Source organism: Physella acuta, unplaced genomic scaffold (assembly GCF_028476545.2).
Source record: "Physella acuta isolate Inbredline_101_S28 unplaced genomic scaffold, ASM2847654v3 ptg000247l, whole genome shotgun sequence".
Classification (NCBI taxonomy): Eukaryota; Metazoa; Mollusca; class Gastropoda; family Physidae; genus Physella; species Physella acuta.
This window is the reverse complement of record NW_026731766.1, coordinates 39,970-56,061: the sequence shown is the minus strand read 5'-3', so window position 1 is coordinate 56,061 and position 16,092 is coordinate 39,970.

The window sequence follows — 16,092 nt, the reverse complement described above, 5'->3', positions numbered from 1 at the left end:
AGATTTCTGATCAAACTTTTGAACATGAATTTTTACTGGGAACTCTGTTTGGTTATTTTAACTCCACTAGCAAACTTTTCACAGTGTTCTGAATATTTTCATTTTGGCCCGCTACATTACGCATGGGATAAATCGGCGACAACAATGATAGAATACCACGAATCATTCTGTGATGTCTGGTGCCTAGACGGTGTGAAAATAGGCACCGTTTCGGAATGCTATTCTATCATGTGTACTGAATGCGAATGTGAAAGACCCCAGTGTGAAATTTACGGCTTGTGTTGTCCAGAATACACTCCGCGGAACAGTTCCATATTTTTTACTGTTGGCGACCCTTTTCCTCTAGCTAATTCTTCAGTCACTAACGTGAAAGTTGAGCAGGAAAAACAGACACGTAGACTAAAACTGGGGTGTGATTCTGGTGGTTCCATTAACTTAGGAAATTATATCTACGTACGTTCGTGTTCAGCTGACTGGGAGAAAGGTAATAGGACCAGACAACTTTGTGAAGAAGATTTTACAGTCGATGAGGACACCTTTGAGAGATTTAGTCGTGTGATAGACAACAATACAAGAGCAATTTATCGGAATAAATACTGTGCTCAGTGCAATGGAGTCATCAAGGTCTGCCATTACATGAACGTATTCAAGCTCTATTATTTTAAGACGCAGTTTTGTTTTTGCAGTTTTTTGTTATTTTATTATTTTTTTGATAAATTTACTTTTGTGAGCGGGTGAATGGATTATTTTGTATTATTTTATTTGGTGCGAATCTGCGAGTGTATGATCCAATGGGGAGCGGCCACGGGGTCCCCCTTCCGCCCGAAACGGTCAGTATATAAATTGACCGCTCGGATAATTTTTTTCTTTTGACCCGAGGCAAGATTTAGATAGGGTCGGTTTCTGCGTGGGCGCGTGGCGCACCTCACGCGTGAAGTGAAGTTGCTTGGGCAACTTGGCTGGGTGTTTTTTTTTTTTTTTTTTGGTTTTGTTTGGTTTTGTTTGGTTTTGTTTTGTTGCACATAGTGTTTGTCCTGTTGTGTTGGATATAAATTGATTGGTCTGTTTTGGGTCAGTAGTTTTTATCTATTCTTTTTGTGATTTTCCTTTGGTTCCATATTTTTGGTAAATAAATTTTATTAATTGTGAAAGATTTTTTTGTTTTTATTATTTAGACTAAGGTTAGGTTATTAACCAGTCTGGGTTTAGCCGGGCTTGCACTGACAGGACGGTAATAGATAAGCCTAGAAGGGTAGATTTTAGGTATTCCCCCCCCCCCCCCCCTAGCAGGGCTTGCACTTTGAATAATCGACAATTTCCCTTCTTGTAAAATAGTTTTGATTATTTTTTTTTCTAAAATTTAATCTTTAAAATAAAAACGTACCTGCATGTAATCAGATAACTGCCTTGTTTGTCTTTCGTAATTATTCACTTTATGCATGCAAGAAAAACAAAGTGACATAGATGTCGTGCATTTTTATCTCGTTTTCTACCTCAAACAAATGTTTTTCTTGCCTCTACATGTTTGTATCCATCGTGACATATGCAGTTCCTAAAGGTATCTGATGATGAAGCCTCACGTTATCCGTCCAAATATAGATGCACATTCACAAGACAAATCTCTTAGGTTTTGAATACGCATTCATCAAGGCAACCACAAACCAATTAATCCTAATCTAAACTGACCCTGTTACAGATGACCAGCGTGACGACACGAGTCGAGTGTAATCACTACATGCCCGTGTACGCCGCCAGGACGCTGGATGAAATTCTAAGACTGGTCTTGGAAAGTTCGGACTTCTGCCATCTTGTACAGAGCTTTCCTGACGATGTCTCCCTATTCATGTGTAACCACCTATCATTCGGGTAACTCGAATCTCCCTGTTCAAGTGTAGCCACCTATCATTCGGGTAATTCGATCTGTTCAAGTGTAACCACCTATCATTCGGGTAACTCGAATCTCCCTGTTCAAGTGTAGCCACCTATCATTCGGGTAATTCGAGTCTCCCTGTTCAAGTGTAACCACCGATCATTCGGGTAATTCGAGTCTCCCTGTTCAAGTGTAACCACCTATCATTCGGGTAATTCGACATAGAAATTACTTTACCGTGTTGTTTTACGGATAAAAAATATTTAAGAGCAAATTTTGAAACATTGAGAAGTTGATGCATAATTACTGGATTCAAAACTTTTATATTAATAAGTCCCCGACCTCGAAGAAAAAAAAGTCCCATTCCTGTGTGGCAGTTTGAAAACCGAGGGAGGGGTTTTAAAGATATGGCGTACATATCTACTTTGAACGAAGTAAATGACGATAAATCTATAAATGAAAATGATAATCAATTAAATAAATTAAAAATAAATCCCATAAAAACGATACATGACATTGCAATAATTTGCACAACCATTATCAAATAGGTGTTTAACTAGAAATTGAACAAAACAATTAAATAAATTATACACTTACATAACTGTGTATTGGGCCTTGTGAAAGGCGGTAGAACGCACGGTTCTTTGCCCGAAAGTTTGAGCTCGGATCCACTGGACTCGCTGAGTTCACCGAAGTCTGATAAGTACTTGGGATCCCTTAGGGAAGGTAAAGGTGACTGGATATAATCCACATACTCACCACACTATCATTTTATCTGCTCTATGAACACCAATGGTAGATTTCTTTTTTAAACTTATGTATAAATACAAAATAGATACATATCAATAAGTGTATAAAGAGAAATAGTTATCGAATTGTTTCAGTGACGTTGTGAGCACCTGCAATGTTTCTGCATCTCCTGAACCGATTGATCCACATGTCGTACAAGCATGCTATGATCTAACAGGCAACAGCTACGTCGTATCTTCAAACGAGAAGGATCAGAGTAGCATCTATTATAAGAATATCTTCTGTGCCATCTGCAACATGGTTTTTTTTATTTCTTTCTCTTTATGTTCATCGTAGTGTACATTAAATAAAAGTTTATAAAGATAAAAATTAAACCATTAATTGTTAGATTTTTCGGCGTTTGTCTTTGTTCATTAACAAAGTCAATATCATGATTATATGACAGTTAACAGCATTGTGAACTAGTTTACTTTTGTAATTGTGTGTGCTCTTGCTTTCAGCTGTTATGTGTGGCTTCACAGATTTGGAAAAATGTAGAAAAAAACGTACCTGGCCAATTAAAATATATAAATTTAAATAGTAATTTAAATATTTTAGTAACATAACTTAAAAACTTCAAAATTAATTAAAAACTATGTCACGACATATATACAATTATAAATATGTGTAATGGATGACAAACGTTAAGGATATATATTAAAATGAAGTGGTTAGGGCTTACTTATTTAACAACTGATAAAAAATATTCATATATTTAAGTGTCGGAATTTTTTGGTACACATTTTACTTTTTGAACCCTCAGAGATCGTTTCCAGTTTTACTCAACCCATGTACTTGCCGGGATGATCTTGCGTCCTACCTCAGTCTACCCATGTCATTCTTGATGGACTTTCAAAGGACGGGGTATACGGAATCACCCATAGACTCCCCACACTTTTCCTACAAAGTTTGCTCAGAAAATAAATGGTCTATTCCTAATGTAAGTTCAGATAATTGTTATTACATATCTTATGCTGATAATGAACTCAAAGAAACATTTAAAATACTACCTTTACTGAGATGAGCAATATCTGGTTGATTATTAAGATGGTTATTAAATATAGATATTAGGTAATTTTTAAAACTTAGTTAATTGTTAATTAAAGTACATTTAGATATCAATTAGTAGAATTGAAAAAGAAGTAGTTTTTTTTTAAATTGATCTTTTGTATTAGGTTTTTGTAACCAGTGGAATCTCATGGATAATGGGTAAATAATTAGATTTACTATACACATTTGACATATACAGGGTGATTGTTTAGCTCTAAGCTGCCAGCCAGGGAAACAACTCATCAACAAAACCTGCAGTACAATATTCCCTGAGATCACTGGCTTGGGATACAACTTACGCCTGTGGCTTTTACCAGTGGGGAACTCGAGTGATCTACATATACATCTACTGGAGACAACAATGAAAGATAAGGTTAACTTTTCATTTATTGGTTTTCCTTTTACTTGTTTTTTTTGTATACTAACTTATCTTATATCTTGAGCCCCCATCCACGCCCCTTTAATATAAGACGAATCTGGGTTTGAGGGTCTTTTACCACAGGTTCTTTAGCCATAGGTGATTTGACCACAGCGGTGGCCCGGCTATTGTCAAACCACCTATGTTTAAAACACCTGAGGCCAAAACTCAGCATACCGACTCTGGTAAGGAAACAAGTTCCAACAGGGATGGGTAGAAATAACCACAAGTTATAACATAGACCATGCTAAAACTTTTCCTACGTGTGCACTATATGAATGTGTACATCATATCACATTCATTCAGATTATATCGCTGTGTGTTATCTAAGAATGTTAATTATATTTCAGTTATTCCAAGCATTAGCTGCTCTGTGCGAAGACCAGTATGTAGAGCTAGGACTTTTAACGGACAACCAATCCGATAGTTTCAATTATTTGTTTCCGTACGTCATTTGGTTGGATGCAAGAATTATTGCAAACAGAACTTTGCTGCGGGATGACTTCGAGAGAGATGTGGCTTATCTATTCTTTAACAACTCTGTGCAACTTGAAACATCCAACGTTTTTAATTTGAATCACTTGACTTCGAATATATTTGGTGACCTGAATCTTCAAAGATTTTTATTTCATACATACTGTAAAACAAACTGCAGCATAAGTTCGTCATTCAATTATGAATTTACACTTCCAGAAAATATGCAGATATATAGTAACAAGTTTCTCAACTTAACATCAGAGCCCGACTGTGCTTTGGTCACCTTCCACCCCACGGACTACGACATAGACATTGTTTATACAACCCTCCCACCCAACGTTACGGTCAGTGTTAATCTGAATGTTACACGACTCAACTTCACTCAGACTTCAGAGCTTAACATGATGGAAATAGACGAGGACAACAAACTGAAAATATGCTACAAGTTGTTGGATAGAAAACTAAGTGAAACGAAATATACAAGTGCAGAATTTCAAGTAACATTGCTTTTAGAAATAGAGTACATCTTGTCTCTGGTCTGCCTGGGCGTGTCAATACTATGTTTAGCATTAACGGTGTTGACGTTTTTACTTTTCCCCTTACTGTTAAACACAGTTGGCAAAAACAACATGTTCTTAAGTGGGAGTTTGTTGTTGGCACAGGTCTCCTTGCTTATAAGTTTTCACAGGTAATCTATTTATTAAATTCAATTTTTTATTTGAATTCTAGGCTTTTTTACCGAAAGAATAATTGTAACTTTTCTCATAAAAACATTGTTGCTCCGCGTTGTATATATAATTTTCAAAATATATGTAAATATTCACATTATAAAATTAGGATTTATAATTAATGCCGTTGTGTTTAATTAATGTTAATAGTTCTGGACCAAGCGTCTTCTGTACCACCATTGGCGTGTTGACCCACTACCTCTGGCTGTGGATGTTCTCTTGGAGTTTTATTTGCAGTTTCCACATGTTTAAAGTTTTCGCTGCCAAAACCAGAAACTCCTACATAAGTCCAAGAGCAGACAATCTCCAATTGAGAAGAAGAATTTTTTTCTCTTTACTCTTCCCTCTAGTTATAGTCCTTACAGTTATCATCTTTTATAGCCTGACGTCACATGGTAAAAGTGTAGGATATGGCGGCTACAAATGTAATTTAAACTCTTCATTAGTTGTTGGTAAGATTAAAAGTCTTTGTGTAACTCTTTTTTAACTCTATACATTATGTAGTCTATGGGTGCCAATAAACCGTGCGGCGTCAAAACGGCTAATGACAAAACGGCCCCGTCAAAACGACCCCGACAAAACGACCCCGTCTTCTTTTTCTTCTTCGTTCTTAATTATTAGTGTTGAAGGGGATCGAGATTTATCTGCCATGAGATTTGCCGACTCGACCACGCCTCCAACACAATTAAGCGTTACGTGTCAACTGGTTATGCGCCATTGAGGCCATTGACTCCGATTTCAGCCTGCTTTTCTTTTTGGATTTGCTTCCATAGCCTTTGTCCAACCAAGAACAAACTACAAGGCAGCAGTTGTTTAATTTTGGAGTTGTCTCTCCTAGAAGAGTGGCTGTCCCCAGCTAACGAGCCTCATCTGCCCGAGGGTTCGAACTCGAGACTTTTCGGTTTAGCAACCATGAGCTTTACCGACTCGACCACGCCGACCCCTGACCCCGTCAAAACGACCCCGTCAAATCGGCCCCGTCAAAAGGGCCAGCGACATATGGACCCCGTCATATAGGCTCCCGACAAATAGGCTCCCGTCATTTAGGCTACCGACAAATAGGCTCCAGTCAATAAGGCTCCTGACAAATAGGCTCCCGTCATTTTGGCTCCCGACATATAGTCTCCCGTCATTTAGTTTTTCCCCGTCATTACGACTCCCGACAAATAGGCTCCCGCCATTTAGTTTCTCCACAAAACGGCCCCCGTCATTACGACTCCCGACAAATAGGCTAGCGTCATTTTGGCTCCCGACAAAAAGGCTCCTGTCAATTTGGCTCCAGACAAAAGGACCACTGACACAGTGGCGTAGCTACCGTAAAGCTAGCGTAAGCAAGGCATGGGGGCCCAAGGCACATAGGGGCGCTTTTCCCTCATAAAAACTTAAAACTTTTACAATGGAATTTTAATATTTGTTACATATAAATAATTTAAAAAATGAAAAAGGTTAAAAGTTCCAAAAAGCCCCCCCCCCCACCGTTTCGGCAGTGGGATTCAAAGTGTGCGTGGGTGGGTCAAACAGAGCCCAATCGTTATAATAACACTACAGGCGATATCACTTTGTCGTGCAAGACATTGAGAGAATCAGCCTATAAATAAACTTTTTAGCAGTAGTAGGCAAGCATAATAATATAGTATAAATACATAATCAGGACATATAAAATACAAAATGTTGCCTTCAGAATATTTATATATTAAAAAATATCCATCGTAAGTAGAAGTTGATCTCTTCGTTTAACTCCTCTGTAGCCTAACGCAGAGACGTAGCTAAGGCGGGGCGGGGGGTGCGGACCGCAACTGGTACACCATTTAGGGGGGTGACAGCAAAGGCAAAAAATTGTAAAATTTATAGAATGAAATGCCATTTGTCCAGATCCATTAGTTAAAGTTAAATAGTCTTCTAAGTACAAATCGAAAATTATATAAAGAGGGGGGGTGGTTGTGACACCACGACGTAAACGTAAACTATAAAGAAAACAATGCTACATCCAACTGTATTATAAACAGACTGTAGATAAAAATCGTTACTATTAAGTCTGCAGTGATTAAAGCTTAAACACGTACGTGTACCAGTATGTGGCATATATATAAATTTTAGGCCTATGTAGGCCGACACACACACACACACACATATATATATATATATATATACATATATATATATATATATATGCTTTCTTTCCTGGGAGGGGGTGACAATACGAAGTGCCGCACCGGGTGACACCCGACCTAGCGACGCCACTGGCCTAACGGCTGACGAAGGGGCCCACTGATAATTTTTGCATAGGGGCCCAAAAATCCTAGCTACGCCACTGCACTGACAATACCGTTTCTGTAGAGACTAAGTCTCCCGGCAAAGCGGTCTCATTGAATATGACACCTGCCAGTGGGACCCCTTCATCAATATTCTTTAGAGTTAGCTTATCCAACACTCTTATGTAATACAACGTATGCATCTCTTGTTCGGCAGGCCTTATTTTTATATTAGTTTATCTATTATAAAGTATAGTATGTTTTAATTTAAGGGTCATCTATCTATGACATCCATAATTGAGTCGGTTATAGGCTGTTCCAACTCAGTGTGTGGGGAGAAGGGTCCACGCTGTACCTTCTTAACTGCAATATGCTTGTAGGTTATCAAAACAAAATGCTGTTATCATGTTAACATCATGTATATCATACATTTACACTTCTGTGCTCGCTTTTAAGCAACAGATCTTTTCTGTTGTAAACTAAACATTATCAAAACTTTAGAATTGGTGGAATTTAGCTGTTAAGGGCTCGATTTGTTAGTGAATTAATGTTGGTTCATAAAAAACAATTTCATTCGGGCATTAAAAAGAGGTTATAGTGGTATTGGAGGTAGGACACAATGGTTACTTTTATGCCAATAGTGGTCATATCATTCATTTTTCTGGAGCCAATATGTCGGGAGTCATTTTGTCAAAAGCCAATATGTCGGGAGCCCATTTGTCGGTAGCCAAAATGTCGTGAGCCCATTTGCCGGGAGCCCATTTGTCTTGAGCCCTTATGTCGGGAGCCAATATGTCGGGAGCCGCTTTTTCGGGAGCCAATATGTCCTGAGCCTATTTGTCAGGGGTTAATATGTCGGGAGTCCATTTGTCGGGAGCCTAAATATCGGGAGCCCATTTGTCGGGAGCCTATATGTCGCAAGTCAATATGACGGGATCCCATTTGACGGGAGCCAATAAGTCGGGGTCCTTTTGACGGGGCTATTTTGACGGGGTCGGTTTGTCGGGAGTAGATTTGACGGGGTCGTATTAACGGGGCCGTTTTGACGGGGCCGATTTGTCCCAGGTCGTTTTGACAGGGCACCCAATAAACAGTTCTTTCTTTTATTGATGTTAACGTTAGGTTTGTCTCTGATCCTGCCCCTGTCTATCATCACGATGTGTAACATCACATTTTTCCTCATCACCGTGTGTAAAATCAACCACGTCATCAAGCTGCGGATGTCCGAGAACACCAAAACAGACAACCAAAATTTTCTGGTTTACGTCAAACTCTCCTCCATGACGGGGGCTTTCTGGGTCATCGCCATCTTGGCTGAAGCCGCTGATGTTAATTTTTTGAGGTTAGTTGTTGTTATTTTTTTTTTGGGTATTCTAAAATATAAAGTGCTGTACACATGTTTGAAAAACGCTTAAACCAATTATTTTTATGTTAAAATTGCAGGTTCCTGTCCCTTGTGTTAAATGGTCTACAGGGAGTTTTCATATTCCTCTCTTTCGTCTGCAACAAGAAGATTGCAACACTGATTTCATATCGGTTTATGAAAGACAGTAAGTTCGTGGGTGGAACTTCTGGTGAAACATTGTAGAGCAGCCCTTGTATGAGCTTATGGTCCTCATCTTTGGCGCAGTCACATGTCTGAATAAGAAGCCACGATAATCGATGAATTATTTTAACTTCCTTAGAAAGCAATATTTTCCTAAAACAAAATATCATCTTTTTATAAAAGAGATTACATTATAAAATAAAAAGGATGTAGATTGGTCAAACGTGATATATTAGAATAAAATGTGTTAAAGGAAAACGTTTATTGTGATTTTAATTTAGTCATATTTGCATTGTGTTATATTGAAATATTTCAAAATTAAACGATATATGTGGAGTGCGTCTTGAAGACTTTGCATGTGTTGATAGAGAGATGTCTCTTGTCTGAGTATTTACAAAATAACTACACCTTTTATACACAACCCTTTTTATCATTTGAAAATAAAAATAGGACCACCGGTATGTTTAAAAAAACGAATAGGACTTTTATCTGCAAAAGTTTAACGTATAAATAAATGTGAAAACAAAAAACTATAAAAACATAATATTTTCAAAATTATATCTTAAACAAAATCAAACAAATTATAGTTTAATCATAATTCAAAAACTAACAACAACTAAGCTATTTAATTATCACCACAAAGCTGATACGAGTATGGTAGAGGTTTATCGTCAGTTATTAAGTAGTCGGAGCTGCTGAAAGGAAACTATTTGGTAATCATATCGGCCAAACAACTATTTTATAAGAGTGCGTCATACCACACACTTCGTGTATGACATTATAACAAATATAAACTCCACCAACACCTTCTTGTTTCTTCAAAATGCGAGCTTTATTAGACTGAGAGCCAGTGTTAGATTAAAAATCCTGCAAAATAAGCTTTTCGATACTCCACTAAGGCAGTTTGTACAGAATATTAAACGGGGCGTTGACTTGAAGATGGCAATGTAATCAACACATGATTTGACTACAACAAATCACTTTGCATCCATTAAGTGACCATGTATACAAAGTACGTCTCTTATCCCAAGGTACTGGAAATATTACACCTGACATCGGTGACGTCACAACGTTAAATTACAGGTGATTCTTTCTTAGCCAGAACCTTGTATTTGATCTATTATTTTATTTCTTAATTCCACAATATTGCAATGAAAAAACGATATCTGTAATTTTATTTCACAAAACCAGGATATTTCTGTACAAGTCATTAAATAGATTTAGATGAAAAAAAAATGTTCTATGCCATTTAATTCAAGCAATTAATTTTTAAAGCAGAAAGCGCCTTCGGTCAATATTGAATGCGTGCGGCATGGCAAAAATATATTTTTTCTTAATTAGATTTTATTATCTTAATTTTTTTTTGTAAAATAAGTGCCTATTATCTAGAATATTTAAATTTGGTTAAATTGGTTAGACAATAAAATAATAATTTTTGTTTTTTAAAGTTAACATGTCAAAAATAATTTTTCGGTTGAAATAATTAGCACATTTATTTTAAAAATTGTATCCAATTAATGTATTTTTCAAAATTATCTGCCAATCAAATGACAAATGAAAATAAAAACCGAATCATCTGATTAACAACGTATCTTTAAATTATTTTTTAGTATATAACACTTAAAAATGAAGCGGCTGTTTATTCGATCACAACGTTGAAAAGAGCATTGCCTTTATTTGATTTATTCTGATTGAGCTTCTGTGATTAAAATGTATTTATTTTGGCATATAATTTTGAAATTAATTACGGGTGTATCTACTTTTCAACTACCTCTGTGTGTCAAAGACATGGAGCAGATCCCAGAGAAAGTCCAAACGTTCACTTATGTCTGGAACAAAACTCAGATGACGACTTTAGACTACCACATGCTGTTTTGTAGCTCGACGTGTATCGCTGGGGGGAAGATGGAACTGCCGCCTGGGTGTGATTCGATCCAGTGCACCCCATGTGCGTGCGAGAGACCACAGTGTGAGATCTACGGTGTGTGTTGTCCAGACTCCGATGAGTTCACTAAACAAGCTTTCATGCAAAGATCGAGTTTTCAGGATTTATTAACTCAAGATAACGTATCAAAAGATAAAATCACGCAAAAGAAAGGCAGCGTAAGGCAAATACCAAAACTTGGGTGTGACAAAGTAGGCGCAGAAAACCTTAATGATTATCTATTCATACGGTCGTGTCCAGCCGAATGGGAAAAAAGCAACAAAACAGTTCAGATGTGCGAAAAGGATTTCGGGGTAGATGAAATTAACCCGGAAGTATTTTTTCGTGTTTTTGATAACGAAACAAAAGTGATTTTCAGCAACAGGTTTTGTGCTCTATGTAATGGTATTGTTCAGGTTGGTTTATTTTGCTTTAGTGAGTAAATTTGGTTTATAAATATATTCAATCACATACTTTTATATTTTCCTCGAGAACGCTTTAGTGGTACAGAGTAATGAAACCACACAAGAAAATATAGCGGAAGTGTGATCTCCCCTCTAGACGTTCTCGTATAGTTATTTTTACTTTCTGTACAGCGTATAGAGAAAATGTTGTATTCGTGATTAATAATTAACATATATTTTAACAGCTTTCGCCGTTTTACACCTCCCTACTTTATCATATGGGAAATATGAAAGGATGCATTGTGATCGTGCAAAAATCGAAATCGAAATTTTGATAATTTTTACGTTTTTTTTTTATACCCTTCCGGAATCGGCTGAACTTAGTTTTTCAATCCTGTCGGTCTGTGTACAAAATGTGAAAATTCTCAACAACAAAAAAAAAATACCACAATATATTATTATGTTTTAACTTTTTTTTTCTGTCTGTCGTCCTTCATGGGCGGAAACTAGAGTAAAGTATTGTTTTCGCTCACTGTAAAACACTCAAAATTTGAAGAAGAAAAAATTTAGGGGGAATAAAATTGTTTACCTATGGAAGAAATTTCGCCTACCTAACTAAAACGGTACTCGTGTTGTCAGTATTTTAGAAAACAGAAATAGAGTAAAGAAAATTGAGAGTTATCCAAGAATAAGCATAAGACCGGGTACTAATGTATTGGCCTCGGTATAACCAAATAAGGTGTAGCTATAAGAAAAAAATCTATGTCATCTGCAATGTTGTATATAGAATCGTCATTTCAACCGAGACTTGACCAGCTCATAAGTTAAATTACAAAACACGTACACATACAAGAGAGTAAACGAAAAATTCTTGACGATTTAGCTAACAGAATACAACACAGCTTACCTACAATCTCTACACCACATTTTAGATAACCAGTCCCAAGACGTCCATAGATTGTTACAACTATATGCCAGTGTATGCGGCCAAGACGTTGGACGAAATGTTCAAAATTGTCCTGGAGAACAAAGAAACGTGTCGGCTGGTTCATCGTTTCCCTGTGGAAGTTCCTCAGTTGCATTGTATTCCTGGTCAGTTCAGGTTAGTCAGAGCAAAGACATGTAGATTAGTCTAAGCAATATATATATATATATATATATATATATATGTATATATATATATATATATATATATATATATATATATATATATATATATATATATATATATATATATATATATATATATATATATATATATATATATATATATATATTCTTATAGATAATATATGTATATGCTTCTGTTTAGTGATGACGTTGTTTCCACTTGTAACGACACATCACCTGACAACCCAATGGATCCAGATATAATACAAGCCTGTCATGAGATGACAGGGTATACCTACGTGGTTGCCACAATGGGCCGAGCTACTACATTCTACAAGAATATATACTGTGCTATTTGTAATCTGGTATTAATCATGCATACGTTTTAATTTTTTGACTATTGTCTTGATCCAAATCTAAATCACCTTTCTTCTCAAATACATGGTAGAGACTCCATTATTTAAACATAACAATTACTGAATTGCATATTTCTGATAACAGTCTTAACATACCATATCAATACGAATGTCCCAAATTTAATTGTTTCGAAATCATTGTCAATGTGTTTATTTAAATAGTTAACTAGACCTTCTTATAAGTTGACTATAAATAGAAATACACCATTTTTAAAACGACTTATTTAAGTTAAGATTATATTGAATGTTCCCTAATTTTACATCTTGTGCAGTTAAATAATTGTCGTAAAAATAATACATATTATGTTATTCTTATTATTCAATTTGTTTTAGTTTAAATAACTGTTTGATTCTGAAATCAAAATACTTAAATCATAAATGATTTTAAGTAATGATAAAAATCCATCTATGCAGGGATCATTCCCCACCATGGACAATATTCCCTGCAGATGTCCAGGAAACTTCGTATTGAACACTCAACTGCCCTTTTCCTTTCTGTTAAATTTCAAAGAGAAACGAGACAAAAATTTACACAAACAAAATGTACAGCTTACTAACACCGTCTGTTCGGCTACAGGGTGGTCTGCCCCTAATGTACGTACAAACTATTTTGATTTTAGTAGCTTAAAATAATAGAAACTATTCTATTAAAATATTAAATTTGCATAAAATGCGCTTTTTTTAAATTTGCACATTTATCTTAACTTCAAGCAATTGGTTTTAAATTATATAATCTTTTATTCCAAAATATAAAAAATAGAATTCCCTTTTCTAACCTACGGTCTATTGGGTAAGTAAACTGGAATTTACCTGTTCTGTGACCTCGGCATATGAGGAGAAAGTATGGTCAGCACTACAACAAGCCACCTTTACTTTCCCAACGCTAGAAAGGTACCAAACTACTAACTTGAACCCGAATTGGAACTCTAGACTTTCGTTCATGTTAGCAGTCTTGCGCCACTTACTACCATTTGCTAAATATGTTTCATGTTTAACACATTTTACGAGGGCAATGTATTAAACTATGTGAATTTTAATTGATCAGCAAAATTATTAACTCATCAACATTTAGGGTGAATGTTTAGCTCTAAGCTGCCAGCCAGGGAAACAACTCCTCAACAAAACCTGCAGTACAATATTCCCTGAGATCACAGGCTTAGGATACAACTTACGGCTGTGGCTCTTACCAGTGGGGAACTTAAGTGGTCTGCAGATGGTAGAAGTGGAACAAGTTAGAGCCAAGGTTTGGTTCTTCAGATTTCTTGCTGTTAATATTACAACAATAGTTGTGTTATTATTTGTTTAAATTATTAATGAACAATTGGCTATAATAGTAATTGTATTTTATAATGTATAACTGTATTAATAAGCCATGATTTTAAAATTAAAACGCTTTAGTGATAAATAATTCTTGTTGCTAATTTAATCATACTTTCTATAGTATATAGTTTATCGAATTCTTTTTATAATTCTTTAGCTCTACGAACTACTTAGTGATCATTGTGAAGCAATTTATTTGGAACTTGAACTTCTACAAAATCAACGGCCTGATCACTACAATAATGTATATGATTACATCTTTTGGTTAGATGCAAGAATTATTGCAAACAGAACTTTGCTGCGGGACGACTTTGAGTCAATGATATCTGAAGCTGTATTTACTTCTCCGATCTCAATAAATATCTCGTCTAATTTCACGCTGGTTTTATCTACTTCATCTACGCCCAGGGACTTAAGTTTAAAAAACATTCCTCAAGAACTGCTCTGTCAGTATAATTATAGACAGACCTCAAACAACGTTCAAGTAAGGACGGATATGAAAGTATATATTAGTCTGTTTCTCAACTTAACATCAGAGCCCGACTGTGCTTTGGTCGCCTTCAACCCCACGGATTACGACATAGACATTGTTTATATAACTCTCCCACCCAGCGTTACGGCCAGTGTTAATCTGAATGTTACACGACTCAACTTCACTCAGACTTCAGAGCTTAACATGATGGAAATAGACGAGGACAACAAACTTAAAATATGCTACAAGTTGTTGGACAGAAAACTAAGTGAAACTAAATACATACATGTGGAAATGTCTACAAGTCTTGTTTTACAAGTAGAGTACATTCTGTCTCTGGCCTGTCTTGGTTTGTCAATTCTATGCTTGCTTTTGACGTTGATGACGTTTCTTCTTGTTCCTGTCCTGATGACCACAGCTGGCAAAAATAACATGTCGTTAAGTGGAAGTCTGTTGTTGGCACAGATCTCACTGCTGCTCAGTTCACACAGGTTGAGTTTACATTTGATTTCTAACTATATTGTTTTTATTTTTCCCCACCTTTACAAATGCCAACTGTCGTTATTATTTTTCCCAAGCTTAACAAATGCCAACTGTCGTAATAAATTTTTCCCAAGCTTAACACATGCCAACTGTCGTAATTATTTTTCTCAAGATTAACAAATGTCATCTGTCGTAATTATTTTTCCCCACCTTAACAAATGCCAACTGTCGTAATTATTTTTCCCAAGCTTAACAAATGCCATCTGTCGTAATTATTTTTCCCAAGCGTAACAAATGCCATCTGTCGTAATTATTTTTCCCCACCTTAACAAATGCCAACTGTCGTAATTATTTTTCCCAAGCTTAACAAATGCCAACTGTCGTAATTATTTTTCCCAAGCTTAGCAAATGCCATCTGTCGTAATTATTTTTCTCAAGATTAACAAATATCATCTGTCGTAATTATTTTTCCCCACCTTAACAAATGCCAACTGTCGTAATTATTTTTCCCAAGCTTAACAAATGCCAACTGTCGTAATTATTTTTCCCAAGTTTAACAAATGCCATCTGTCGTAATTATTTTTCCTCACCTTAACAAATGCCAACTGTCGTAATTATTTTTCACGGCTAAACAAATGCCATCTGTCGTAATTATTTCTCCCAAGCTTAACAAATGCCAACTGTCTTAATTACTTTTCCCCACCTTAACAAATGCCAACTGTCGTAATTATTTTTTCTAAGCTTAACAAATGCCAATGTAACTGTCGTATTTTTCCCCACCTTTACAAATGCCAACTGTCGTAATTAATTTTCCCACAGCTCCGGCCCAAGCG